The sequence below is a fragment of the Taudactylus pleione genome, unplaced genomic scaffold (genome assembly GCF_031769625.1).
Source record: "Taudactylus pleione unplaced genomic scaffold, aTauple2 ptg001330l, whole genome shotgun sequence".
In the NCBI taxonomy this organism is placed as follows: Eukaryota; Metazoa; Chordata; class Amphibia; order Anura; family Myobatrachidae; genus Taudactylus; species Taudactylus pleione.
In genome coordinates, this window is record NW_028285730.1 from 487,989 (window position 1) to 503,187 (window position 15,199).

Genomic DNA, 15,199 nt, shown 5'->3' on the forward strand with positions numbered 1-15,199 from the left:
GCTGGATACTGTGGTGTGATGGGACCAGACTGAGGTGCTGTTATTACTGCTGGATACTGCGGTGTGATGGGACCAGGCTGAGGTGCTGTTATTACTGCTGGATACTGCGGTGTGATGGGACCAGACTGAGGTTCTGTTATTACTGCTGGATACTGCGGTGTGATGGGACCAGGCTGAGGTGCTGTTATTACTGCTGGATACTGCGGTGTGATGGGACCAGACTGAGGTGCTGTTATTACTGCTGGATACTGCGGTGTGATGGGACCAGGCTGAGGTGCTGTTATTACTGCTGGATACTGCGGTGTGATGGGACCAGGCTGAGGTGCTGTTATTACTGCTGGATACTGCGGTGTGATGGGACCAGACTGAGGTGCTGTTATTACTGCTGGATACTGCGGTGTGATGGGACCAGACTGAGGAGCTGCTCTGTTATTACTGCTGGATACTGCGGTGTGATGGGACCAAACTGAGGTGCTGTTATTACTGCTGGATACTGCGGTGTGATGGGACCAGGCTGAGGTGCTGTTATTACTGCTGGATACTGCGGTGTGATGGGACCAGGCTGAGGAGCTGCTCTGTTATTACTGCTGGATACTGCGGTGTGATAGGACCAGGCTGAAGTGCTGTTATTACTGCTGGATACTGCGGTGTGATGGGACCAGACTGAGGTGCTGTTATTACTGCTGGATACTGCGGTGTGATGGGACCAGACTGAGGTGCTGTTATTACTGCTGGATACTGCGGTGTGAGGGACCAGGCTGAGGTGATGTTATTACAGCTGGATACTGCGGTGTGAGGGACCAGACTGAGGGGCTGTTATTACTGCTGGATACTGCGGTGTGATGGGACCAGACTGAGGTCCTGTACAGTTATTACTGCTGGATACTGCGGTGTGATGGGACCAGACTGAGGTGCTGCTCTGTTATTACTGTTATTACTGCTGGATACTGCGGTGTGATGGGACCAGAGGTGCTGCTCTGTTATTACTGCTGGATACTGCGGTGTGATGGGACCAGACTGAGGTGCTGTTATTACTGCTGGATACTGCGGTGTGATGGGACCAGGCTGAGGTGCTGTTATTACTGCTGGATACTGCGGTGTGATGGGACCAGACTGAGGTGCTGTTATTACTGCTGGATACTGCGGTGTGATGGGACCAGACTGAGGTGCTGTTATTACTGCTGGATACTGCGGTGTGTTGGGACCAGACTGAGGGGCTGTTATTACTGCTGGATACTGCGGTGTGATGGGACCAGACTGAGGAGCTGCTCTGTTATTACTGCTGGATACTGCGGTGTGATAGGACCAGGCTGAAGTGCTGTTATTACTGCTGGATACTGCGGTGTGATGGGACCAGACTGAGGTGCTGTTATTACTGCTGGATACTGTGGTGTGATGGGACCAGGCTGAGGGGCTGTTATTACTGCTGGATACTGCGGTGTGATGGGACCAGGCTGAGGAGCTGTTATTACTGCTGGATACTGCGGTGTGATGGGACCAGGCTGAGGAGCTGCTCTGTTATTACTGCTGGATACTGCGGTGTGATAGGACCAGGCTGAAGTGCTGTTATTACTGCTGGATACTGCGGTGTGATGGGACCAGACTGAGGGGCTGTTATTACTGCTGGATACTGCGGTGTGATGGGACCAGACTGAGGTGCTGTTATTACTGCTGGATACTGCGGTGTGATGGGAGCAGACTGAGGTGCTGTTATTACTGCTGGATACTGCGGTGTGATGGGACCAGGCTGAGGAGCTGTTATTACTGCTGGATACTGCGGTGTGATGGGACCAGGCTGAGGAGCTGCTCTGTTATTACTGCTGGATACTGCGGTGTGATAGGACCAGGCTGAAGTGCTGTTATTACTGCTGGATACTGCGGTGTGATGGGACCAGACTGAGGGGCTGTTATTACTGCTGGATACTGCGGTGTGATGGGACCAGACTGAGGTTCTGTTATTACTGCTGGATACTGCGGTGTGATGGGACCAGACTGAGGTGCTGCTCTGTTATTACTGCTGGATACTGCGGTGTGATGGGACCAGGCTGAGGTGCTGTTATTACTGCTGGATACTGCGGTGTGATGGGACCAGACTGAGGTGCTGTTATTACTGCTGGATACTGCGGTGTGATGGGACCAGGCTGAGGTGCTGTTATTACTGCTGGATACTGCGGTGTGATGGGACCAGGCTGAGGTGCTGTTATTACTGCTGGATACTGCGGTGTGATGGGACCAGACTGAGGTGCTGTTATTACTGCTGGATACTGCGGTGTGATGGGACCAGGCTGAGGTGCTCTTATTACTGCTGGATACTGCGGTGTGATGGGACCAGGCTGAGGTGCTGTTATTACTGCTGGATACTGCGGTGTGATGGGACCAGGCTGAGGTGCTGTTATTACTGCTGGATACTGCGGTGTGATGGGACCAGACTGAGGTTCTGTTATTACTGCTGGATACTGCGGTGTGATGGGACCAGGCTGAGGTGCTGTTATTACTGCTGGATACTGCGGTGTGATGGGACCAGACTGAGGTGCTGTTATTACTGCTGGATACTGCGGTGTGATGGGACCAGGCTGAGGTGCTGTTATTACTGCTGGATACTGCGGTGTGATGGGACCAGACTGAGGTGCTGTTATTACTGCTGGATACTGCGTTGTGATGGGACCAGACTGAGGTGCTGTTATTACTGCTGGATACTGCGGTGTGATGGGACCAGGCTGAGGTGCTGTTATTACTGTTGGATACTGCGTGTGATGGGACCAGACTGAGGGGCTGTTATTACTGCTGGATACTGCGGTGTGATGGGACCAGACTGAGGTGCTGTTATTACTGCTGGATACTGTGGTGTGATGGGACCAGACTGAGGTGCTGTTATTACTGCTGGATACTGCGGTGTGATGGGACCAGGCTGAGGTGCTGTTATTACTGCTGGATACTGCGGTGTGATGGGACCAGACTGAGGTTCTGTTATTACTGCTGGATACTGCGGTGTGATGGGACCAGGCTGAGGTGCTGTTATTACTGCTGGATACTGCGGTGTGATGGGACCAGACTGAGGTGCTGTTATTACTGCTGGATACTGCGGTGTGATGGGACCAGGCTGAGGTGCTGTTATTACTGCTGGATACTGCGGTGTGATGGGACCAGGCTGAGGTGCTGTTATTACTGCTGGATACTGCGGTGTGATGGGACCAGACTGAGGTGCTGTTATTACTGCTGGATACTGCGGTGTGATGGGACCAGACTGAGGAGCTGCTCTGTTATTACTGCTGGATACTGCGGTGTGATGGGACCAAACTGAGGTGCTGTTATTACTGCTGGATACTGCGGTGTGATGGGACCAGGCTGAGGTGCTGTTATTACTGCTGGATACTGCGGTGTGATGGGACCAGGCTGAGGAGCTGCTCTGTTATTACTGCTGGATACTGCGGTGTGATAGGACCAGGCTGAAGTGCTGTTATTACTGCTGGATACTGCGGTGTGATGGGACCAGACTGAGGGGCTGTTATTACTGCTGGATACTGCGGTGTGATGGGACCAGACTGAGGTCCTGTACAGTTATTACTGCTGGATACTGCGGTGTGATGGGACCAGACTGAGGTGCTGCTCTGTTATTACTGTTATTACTGCTGGATACTGCGGTGTGATGGGACCAGAGGTGCTGCTCTGTTATTACTGCTGGATACTGCGGTGTGATGGGACCAGACTGAGGTGCTGTTATTACTGCTGGATACTGCGGTGTGATGGGACCAGGCTGAGGTGCTGTTATTACTGCTGGATACTGCGGTGTGATGGGACCAGACTGAGGTGCTGTTATTACTGCTGGATACTGCGGTGTGATGGGACCAGACTGAGGTGCTGTTATTACTGCTGGATACTGCGGTGTGTTTGGACCAGACTGAGGGGCTGTTATTACTGCTGGATACTGCGGTGTGATGGGACCAGACTGAGGAGCTGCTCTGTTATTACTGCTGGATACTGCGGTGTGATAGGACCAGGCTGAAGTGCTGTTATTACTGCTGGATACTGCGGTGTGATGGGACCAGACTGAGGTGCTGTTATTACTGCTGGATACTGTGGTGTGATGGGACCAGGCTGAGGGGCTGTTATTACTGCTGGATACTGCGGTGTGATGGGACCAGGCTGAGGAGCTGTTATTACTGCTGGATACTGCGGTGTGATGGGACCAGGCTGAGGAGCTGCTCTGTTATTACTGCTGGATACTGCGGTGTGATAGGACCAGGCTGAAGTGCTGTTATTACTGCTGGATACTGCGGTGTGATGGGACCAGACTGAGGGGCTGTTATTACTGCTGGATACTGCGGTGTGATGGGACCAGACTGAGGTTCTGTTATTACTGCTGGATACTGCGGTGTGATGGGACCAGGCTGAGGTGCTGTTATTACTGCTGGATACTGCGGTGTGATGGGACCAGGCTGAGGTGCTGTTATTACTGCTGGATACTGCGGTGTGATGGGACCAGGCTGAGGTGCTGTTATTACTGCTGGATACTGCGGTGTGATGGGACCAGGCTGAGGTGCTGTTATTACTGCTGGATACTGCGGTGTGATGGGACCAGACTGAGGTGCTGTTATTACTAGTGGATACTGCGGTGTGATGGGACCAGACTGAGGTGCTGCTCTGTTATTACTGCTGGATACTGCGGTGTGATGAGACCAGACTGAGGTGCTGTTATTACTGCTGGATACTGCGGTGTGATGGGACCAGACTGAGGTGCTGCCCTGTTATTACTGCTGGATACTGCGGTGTGATGGGACCAGGCTGAGGTGCTGTTATTACTGCTGGATACTGCGGTGTGATGGGACCAGGCTGAGGAGCTGTTATTACTGCTGGATACTGCGGTGTGATGGGACCAGGCTGAGGAGCTGTTATTACTGCTGGATACTGCGGTGTGATGGGACCAGGCTGAGGTGCTGTTATTACTGCTGGATACTGCGGTGTGATGGGACCAGGCTGAGGTGCTGTTATTACTGCTGGATACTGCGGTGTGATGGGACCAGACTGAGGTGCTGTTATTACTGCTGGATACTGCGGTGTGATGGGACCAGACTGAGGTGCTGTTATTACTGCTGGATACTGCGGTGTTATGGGCCCAGACTGAGGTGCTGTTATTACTGCTGGATACTGCGGTGTGATGGGACCAGGCTGAGGTGCTGTTATTACTGCTGGATACTGCGGTGTGATGGGACCAGGCTGAGGTGCTGTTATTACTGCTGGATACTGCGGTGTGATGGGACCAGACTGAGGAGCTGTTATTACTGCTGGATACTGCGGTGTGATGGGACCAGGCTGAGGTGCTGCTCTGTTATTACTGCTGGATACTGCGGTGTGATGGGACCAGGCTGAGGTGCTGCTCTGTTGTATTTTTAGTTTGATTTTTATGCTTTGCTTTTATATTCTTTGTTACTCGGCTGTGTGTATGCTTCATTTTGTGCTATTTTTATCTGTAAATACATGAGTGCATCCAAACGGCTCCTGGCGTTATTGTCTCATCCCCATCTTATCCCCTGCCGCTGACTATTTGCTTCATAGCCACATACATCGCTCTATGGATTCAGATAATAGAGCCATAGCACAACACACACTTACATATCACACACACACATATCGCATACTCACTTATCACACTCCAGCCGGGGTTACAGTAGGTAATGTGTTAGGAATCCCCAATCTGCTTAGGTCGTTATTCCAAGTTAAACTTCTGCTGTGCCAATTAGCCCCTTCTCTGGCCTGAGAGATTATAGACAACAAGTGACTCAGGGGCGTGATTCATTTTGAATCGCAACTGCGAATGTAATAGCGATTGCGCACGCAGTTCACTGTGATAGTATGCTAATCCATAGCGATCGCTATACCACCACAGCACAACATAAGGACGCCTTTACCTTACACACATCCGTAATACTTAGCAAGACCACGAAACCATCGGTAACATAGAGTACCATCGCAGCCTCATGCAGACTTGCACAAGGTCTGACCTTACTCAGGAATTGATAACCTCGTCGCACTCTATGAGACCTCAGGCTGCGTAACGCATCGCAGTGGCTAATTAATGCACGACCATGCAACGGCGTTCAAACGCACTGACACGCCTGCTTTTCGCCGACCAGCCCCATCACCTCCCACAAACGGCACTTCCTGTCAATCACTCTGCGATGGGTCTGCGTAGTCACTGCGACTGCAGTCCCGATCGCAGTGGCCGGTTGTGCACTGCATATGCATGCGCAGAACGGAACAATCGGCCGATGGCGTGCGTAAACGCAGTAGCTATCGGTAATGAATCGGGTCCTTAATGCTATGAGCCCATGGAGAGATGAATAAGGAATACGGCAGTAGATCATCACATAGACCGTGCGAGCCCCTCTGACTGCAGAGTTCCCCGAGTGCCCCGTAATGACGATTGACTCACCGGCAGGGCCCCCTGAGGCTTCCAGCGCTGACTGTGTGGGGGCAGTTGTCACAAGATTGCTGGGTGGTCTTTGGGTTATGATGGAATTCTAAATATATCCTGTATGGACAGTTTTTGTTTTTCTCCATTTCCTTGTTACCTGTTGTTTGGAGGCATATTAAGCACTGGTACAAAAAACTGCTGAGGATCTGGAAGTGCATATTGGCCCTCATTCAGACCCACTCGCGAGCGGCTGTCCGCTCGCAAGTGTGTCGATGGTCCGCACTGCGCATGCGCACGACGGAGGGAGCTCCGTAGTGCGCATGCGCGAGACCCGACGAGCGAAGGACTTTCCTTCGCTCGGAGTGTCTCATCAAAGGGGGCGTGCTGTCGATGTCGACTGACAGCACGCCCCCTTTGGTGGGCGTGTCGGGGGCGTGCCTGCCAGACGGAGGCGTTCCCAAGGGAACGCCTACCGTCTGAAGCCGGCCCCACTGACATCACTAGTGATATCAGTGGGAGTGATTTTGGCTCTGATAGAGCCAAAATCACTCCTGGCCTTGCGGTTGAAAAACTCAAACGCAGGCTTTTGCTCGCAGTTTCGATGGTCGCGATGGTCAAGACCATCGCGACCATCATCCTGCACGCTCGTATATGTTGTGGGTGGTGACCCACAGCTATACGAGCGTCCAGGAGGACGCTCCATATTAATGGAGGTGGGCCGTGATTCAGAGCGAGCGCTCTGGTCAGAGCGTCCGGCTCTGAATCAGGGCCATAGTCAGGAGCATTTCCTGTACGTTGAAGTGGAACGTGGAAAATTACACCCAAATATGTACCAAGCTTTTCATTTTTTGGTTGCAATGCATTCCTAGAAGAAAACTGTCCCCATTCCCAGATGGACATGAGAACAAGGAGCAAGTGATTGTTGTGGCCGGGGGGTCTCTCGGGGAAGAGGTACCCGGCTGGTGAGTTCTGTCGCCATTCCCATGAAACATTCACAACAATATTTGGTCTCCATAATTCTTTCTTTGTTGATATTACAGAACCTTTGTCTTGGTTTCAGGATTTAGTGCTGTACCTGGAAATGGCATTGACAAAATTATTCACAGCCTAGGGGGGAGATCTTTGTGCGTTGCCCAGTAATGGAGCAATTCAGATGGAGCAATTCAATTGATGCCCCAATCGGGCTGGAGTGCCGCGGTCACCGTCATTTCTGCGCACAGCCTCCTCAGGTAGTGAGGAGAAATGTGCAAAAAGTCTGTCACTTTACACTTAAAGCGGCTAAACCCGGAGCTTTTGGGCGCAATAGTTAATGGGCGCCCAAAACAATTGAATTCCTCCGTTCATTTAAATGTAACATGTGGTGCTTTCTGTAGCCATGTTTGTGCTCTTTATTTGTACAAGCTACTCCAGGTCCCTTCTCCCAACTACTGTTCTAAGATCTCTCCACGGGTTTGTCCCGGGATGTAGATCTGGGCGCGTTGCTGGCCACTTCAGAACACACCAGAGTCTTGTGTTGAACCTTTCATGGGTGCTCTTTTGAAGTTTGCTTGGGGTCACTGCTGGACCATTACCTTTGACGGAGACTCCGCTTTCTGCTACTGGGTTCAGCTTTGCCAAAATGACCTAATATACAGAGTTTGTGATCCCTCTGCACATGATCAACGCGCCCAGTGCCCAATGCAGCGCAACATGCCCAAAACATCACTGATCCAACCGCCATGTTTGACTGTAGGGAAATGACTCTCTTCATTAGATAGATATTGTTTTATGTAAAAGCTCTGATTTGCTCTCACCTGTCCAGACTGATCTTAACTTTATTCAGGTGTCTTTTGGCAAAGTCCATGTCACGCATCGGGTCTTAGCAATCCCTGTAAGATCAGACATTCTTTCATTTCTGTCTCAAAACACCACAGGGACTCCTCCCCGAGATCATTACTGCACCTGTTGCGCTCCCCTGGTCTGCTAGGGAGTGGTCTCTAGTCATTGGCCTATTTAAACTAAGGACCGCATTCAGACCCGCTGGCAAGCACCTGAGCGCTCGCAACCGGGTCGATGTTTGGCTGTGCGCACGCGCAGCGGCCGCACTGCGCGTGCGCAAGCCCCGGAGCGAGAGAGAAATTCTCGCTTTGGGGCTCACTACAAAAGGGGCGCCTGTCGATGTTGATCGACAGCTCGCCACGTTTTTTAGGCGTGGCAGGGGGGTGGTTTCACAAACTGAGGTGTTCCCAAGCGAACGCTTGCCTTTTGTGGGTGGCCCCACTGACATCATCATTGATGTCAATGGGAGAGCTTCCGGCTCTATTAGAGCCGAAAGCTCTCTGGGGCTTGCGGCAGCCGAGACCCTACCTCAAGGGTCTCGTCGCAAGCCCCAATGGTCACGATGGTCTTGACCATCGCGACCATCATCCTGGTTGCTCGTTAAGGCTGTGGGTGGTAACCCACAGCCTAGCGAGCGGCCAGGAGGCCTGATCATTTTTATGTTGCGGCCACCCTCATTCAGAGCGAGCGCTCGCATTTTGCGAGCGGCTCTGAATGAGGGTCCTGCGTGCAAACCATAGCCTGAACAATCTCTTCCTTACCCCGGTGTTGTGTCCCCTGTGACTTCTTTGCTACTCCGTTGATTCCAGCTAGTTATCATCATTCGCTGAGTATCGCTCACCTTCCAGCATCGGAGCGTCCACGCTGCTACAGACCTGCTATACACCTATGGCTGTGATATTGCCAACTACCAGCACCGCAGCGTCCACGCTCCCCTTCTGAGCTCCATCTGCCGCTGTGGTCCGGTTCTGTCAGCGCTGCAGCTTCCGCACTGTGCACTGACCTGCTACTGTGTCTTCACACCGCCAGCATTACAACGTCCACGCTATTCACCGTCTTGGAACCATCCACCGCTGTGCTCTGTTACCTGCTAGGCCTGCAGTTCCCATACTGCGTGCAAGTCAGCTTACCATCGCACTCCAGCCTACAAGTATACCACTTCCATTAGCCTGTGATCTGTATTCATCTGCGGGTCTTATTCCATCATACCGCTGGGACATTGCATGTTACTTGTTTTGCTGTTCTACTCTGTGCTGAGCTTTTATTCAGGTATATAGTGATACTATTCTGCTAAGTGGTAGGTTTCCCTGCACTGTGTGTGCTGCTGTCTTGGGCTGGTTCCAGGGCTGTAGTTCAGTATGAGGTATAAACTCAGTTACTGAGTTCCGCACAGGTTCCAGGTCTTGCGTCCGAGCTGTACCAGGGTTGCAACTTTCTTAAGTTGTACACTTCATACATAGGATCCTGATTCTTGTTTTCCTATCTGCCACTACTCTGCTATTCCGAGTTTCGGGGTCACCCTTGTCTTTGGAGCATATCCCTGGTCTGGTTGGCTTACTGAGGTCACTAGGCGAGGGAGCGCCCAGTGGCCTGGGTAATCGCCTCTGTTCCGGTCTAACATCTTAGCTTATCACAAGTCTGTGGTTCCTACTGTTTTTACTCATGAGCCAAAGGTGGATCAAGCCATCGCGTTTTCTATGCACGTCGGCTAGGCCCAGGGGTCCCGAGTCAGATCTACAAAATAACCAGACTGTGACAGTCCAGTTGGGTTTCATCTCTCTGGCTCCCTCACCCCCACCATATAATGCCCTCGCATTACGTTTGTGGGGAATGGTGCTCTCTCCACCTTTCAAACGATAATACGCTGCACTCTCTGATCAAGTGTTCTTGCGGTCACAACCGAGGAGGTAGACTATGGTACCATAGGGGTTTCTGATATCCTAATGAATGGTGGAAGCGGGAATTGTATCCTTGGTGTTGTCCATGCTTGGCTACCATCGTCTGTCCTCCTCAGACACGTCCCCGTCCCTTTCTTTATACCATGCTGGTCGCCATACACACAGTGACACAAAACAGGAGAATGAGTCCTCTCATACTGCAGGCTCCAGGTGTCACCTCGGTCCAAACTGAAGGAGAACCAGCTGCTTGAAATTTAGTTTTCTTCTTCAGAGTCCATAGGGCTCCACAGGGAGACATTGGGGTGTAGGTGGGACCTGGAGGACCGGACACCAGCAGCAAAGCTTTTCAATCCCATGATGCTCCGGCCCTTCCCCCTATACCCTGCCCACAGCCTGAGGGCACTTCAGTTTCGTTGGTGTCCGGCAGGAGCTGAGCCACCATTATAACGGGGCTGCATTAAGCAGACCAAGCTTTTATTTTCATTTATTTCATTTTTATTTCTACCAGAAGGGTGAGCAGCTCCAGACTATCCTCCGGACGTCTGTACTGACGCCCCATCACTTCTCCGCTACGCCGTGACTAGAAGTCTGTGCTAGGTACTCCCGCCGGGGTTCTGAGGGGGACTAGCGAGCAAGCATCCCAGACTGCAGCCCGGAATCCAGGGGACAGGTAAGGCGGAACCCCGTTCACGGGGGCCAGCATAATAGTGCAGTCTTACTTACGGTCTACAGAGACAGACCGGAGGCGCTGATGTGGACACTGGGGAAGCAGCCCACCACTCCACTAGACCACTGGGGCATTAACATACTGGCGCAGAGGCATAATTAAGGCCAGGGGACCCGGTGGTTAACGTCAGCCAAGGGAAAAAGGCCCTCTCCATGCAGCCCCTCCACTAACTCAGGGCGCCATTCCACCGCCCCCTCAGAGACACACGGCAGCCATTTTAGGCAAGCAGGTCTCCGGGAATCGCTGGGTCCAGTCTCGCTGTATACCTCTCCCAAGGGCCAGGTTATACAGCGCTATTTCCTACCAGCCACTGTGGTCTGTGTTGTTGATAATAGTGCCCATTGCAGACAAATAATATTCTTTTCTGATTTGTCTGTGACTTGTGCTAGCGCTAACTTATCCTTTTCTATACTGTCAATTATAACTATCTCTTCTATTGTACCCTGTCATACTAAGGTATAGAGGGTCATTGTACCTCACATTTGTGAGGGCTATCACATAATGAACACCGCGTTGCACACTACATGGTGCCAGATCTACCGCAGGATCCTGCCCCTATTCTGTTGTCCTGTAAAGCCTGCTCATTGGTTTGGCTGCAGGAGACTTTATTCAGAATGGGCTTTGCACTAATTGCTACACAGCCCCTGGTCCCTCGGCCCCGATGTCTCTCCCTCAGGACCCTCCCTTTTCACAAATGCTGGCAAAAATTTCAGAAGAGAGAGCGGTCCCCGTAGTGGCTCCCCCTGGGGGATGGCCACAGCAGGTATTCCCTGCAAATCCTTTGCCTCTCCCATGGGTAGACATGCTGTCTACCTCATTACAGAATTTGGCTAATACTTCTACAGCCGTACAGCAAATGCTACACAAGAAAATGCCTTTACCTACCAAACCCTCTAAACGTGCTCTGTTATCCTCCCAGTCCACTTAGTTATCTGATTCTGGCATATCATCTAGGGAGGCAGAAGACGCAGACCTCTCTCACACTGGCTCCGTCTCAGGAGAAGAGGAGCCACCCTCTTAGCCAGATATACCTGCTCTTGTTAGAGCTGTAAAATCCATTTTACAAATTGAATAGGAGGAACCTGCTCCTAAGAAAAAGAATGCACTTTGTAAACGACAAAAGGTAGTTTTACTAGAGTTCCCCCAATCAGACCAGCTATCTGATCACATGAGTGGCGCATGGATCATGCCTGGTAAAAGGTTTCACAGTAACAACTCTCCTATGTATCTCACATTAGAGATGTAGCCTCCTACTTAGGTGAGGCAGCTATGGATATAGCTCTCCTGGCCTCCAGGATATCTGCCACTTCGGTAGTGACCTGCCGTATCATTTGGCTCCGTTCCTGGAAAGCAGATTCAAAACGGGCTCTGGAGTCTCTCCCCTATTCAGGGGACATCCTATTTGGTCCAGAGCTAGATAAAATTGGGACTACCTTGGTGGCTAACAAGACGGCGTTCGTGTCCTTTGCATATAATACAAAGCCTCGGACGTCATCCTTTCGGTCCTTTTGCCCTCAAGGAAAATAAATGTCAGTCTTTTCCACGGCACCAGACGTCAGCCAAGGCCACCAAGCCTAGGGCCAAACAGGCCTGGGCTACTAGATGTCTACGGACAAGCCTGCAGTCTGACTGGGCAGGCCTCTCCCAAGAGGCTCACAGGGCGGGAGGCCGACTTTTTCAATTCGCCCAGGTTTGACAACAGACTACATCAGCTGCTTGAGTAAGAGAACTGGTCTCCCACAGATACTCCCACTCCTTCCTAAGGCAACCCCCCCCAACAGTTCTTTTGCACAGGACCTCCATCGAACCCAACCAAGGCCCTGCTGCTCCACAAAGCCATTCAGTCCTTACTGAATTCAGGAGTAATAATTCAGGTCCCCTCCTCACAACGGGGCAAGGGCTATTATTATACCCTTTTCTTAGTTCAGAAGCCCAATGGGTCTCATCAGCCTATCCTCAATCTCCGATCTCTGAACAAGTTTATCAGGGTACCCAAGTTTCGTATGGAAACTGTCCATTCTATTATCCTAGTTTTGGAGCCTGGAGATTTTATGGTTTCCCTGGACATTCAGGACGCTTACCTACATGTGCCTATAGCGCCTTCTCATTAACAATATCTCCGGTTTGCTATACTACAGCAACAATACCAATTTCAGGCTCTACTGTTTGGCCTTTCAACGGCCCCTCAGGTTTTTACCAAGGCAGTCATGGCGGCCTCACTTCATCGTCAAGGGATCAGACTGCTTCCATACTTGGATGATCTTTTGCTGTTGGCAAGCTCCCCAGAGACACTTCAACGCCATCTGCAGGTAACCATTACCTTTCTACACATGCACGGTTGGCTGATCAACTGGAAGAAGTCTTCTCTGACATCCTCTCAAAGGATGGTACATTTGGGAGCCCTCCTGGACTCTCGAGTCCAGATAATTTTCCTGACATTAGACAAGATTTCAGTGATAAAGTACAGACTATGCAGACTGCTTCACAGTCACAGAGTGTCGATTCACTCTGCAATGCAGGCCTTGGGATCAATGGTGTCCACCTTCGACATGGTGGAGTTCGCCCAGTTTCACTCCAGGCCCCTACAACATCTGATCCTCTCCTGGTGGAATGGACTACCTCATCTGCTCAGATCCCAGATGATAAGCCTCCCCCCAGAGATTCGCTTGTCCCTAGCCTGGTGGCTACAGACTCCCCATTTGAACCAGGGTCATCCCTTTTGGATCCTGGACTGGGCTCTCCTCACTACAGATGCAAGCCTCCGAGGGTGGGGCGCAGTAACCGGCCAACACTCCTTCGAGGGCCGATGGTCCCCAATTGAGGCAATGTTGACAATCAACATCCTGGAACTTCGAGTCATATACGGAGTCCTCACTCTGGCTCAAAATATTCTAAAAAACAGGCCAGTACAAGTATAGTCCTCCAACACCATGCCTGTGGCCTACCTCAATGATCAAGGGGGCACTCAAAGTCAATCAGCAATGATGGAGGTGTCGCGCTTGCTCACCTGGGCCGAACGCAATCTCCCAGCCATCTCCTCAGCGTACATTCCGGAGATTCTCAATAGGGAAGCGGATTTTCTCAGCCGTCACGACGTGCATGCAGGAGAATGGTCTCTACACCCAGAAGTCTTTCAGCTTCTGGTGGACAAATGGGGTCTTCCGAAAGTGGATCTCATGGCCTCAAGACACAACAAACTTCCAGTTTATGGAGCAAGAACAAAGGATCCCGATGCAGCCTTCATAGACGCCTTGTCGGTGTCATGCTGTTCCCCTTTTTTGATATTTCATCAGAATAGGGCTGTTCCTCGAACTCGCTCAGGCTTCCTTCCCAAGGTAGTTTCTCACTTCCACCTGAATACAGAAATTGTGGTTCCGGCCTTTAATTCAGCAGACCTCTCGTCAGGTGAGGGCTCTTTGGATGTTGTCCATGCTCTAAATTTCTACCTGGACCGTACTACTTCCATCAGGAAATAGGACTCCTTCTTTGTCCTATATGGATTCCACAAGAAGGGATGGCCAGCTAACAAACAGACTCTGGCAAGATGGATTCGCATGACTATCTCACAGGCTTACACACAGACTGGCCTTCCTGTGCCGGCTACAGTATCTGCTCATTCTACTCACTCTGTGGGTCCCTCGTGGACAGCCCGGCATGGCGCCTCAGCTGAACAGCTATGCAAGACAGCCACCTATCTTCTGTACACACCTTTCTTAGGTTTTATGGTTTTGATTAATTTGCCTCTCAGGATGCTTCTTTTGGACTTTGGGTTCTCCTATCAGCGCAGGAGCGTTTCCCGCTCTTGAAAACCTGTTTTGGGACATCCTCAATGTCTCCCTGTGGAGCCCTCTGGACCTTGAAGAAGAAAATGAGAGTTATGGTAAAACTTACCTTTGTTAACTCTTTCTTCGAAGTCCATAGGGTCCACAGGGCCCCCTCCCTGACGCACTTGGCTTCTATGGGTTTCTTCTCTTGGTCACTTGTTTCCTTCTCTGTGTGAGAGTGTGATTCCTCAGTGTACCAGTCTTCCCCCTCTCCTATCCTGCTTTGGGCTTGTTAACAAAACTGAGTTGCCCTCAAGGGTCCTACACACATAGCGATGTGCTCACAATCCAACTTGAGGCACGATTTCCCCTGAACTCTCCCCAGGCAGTTCCCCGGTAGTCGTGGTCACGATTTGAAGTAAAAAATGTCCAATCTGACTTAAGATCTATCGTGCATCCAGTACATTGTGTCCCAGATTGGCAAATCTGCCCTACAGCACAGCAGATCTGAAGATGCAATGTACGACGAGTGGGACGCGCATCGGCGTCGTGATCGTGGGTAGAAACTCACGATTTGGAC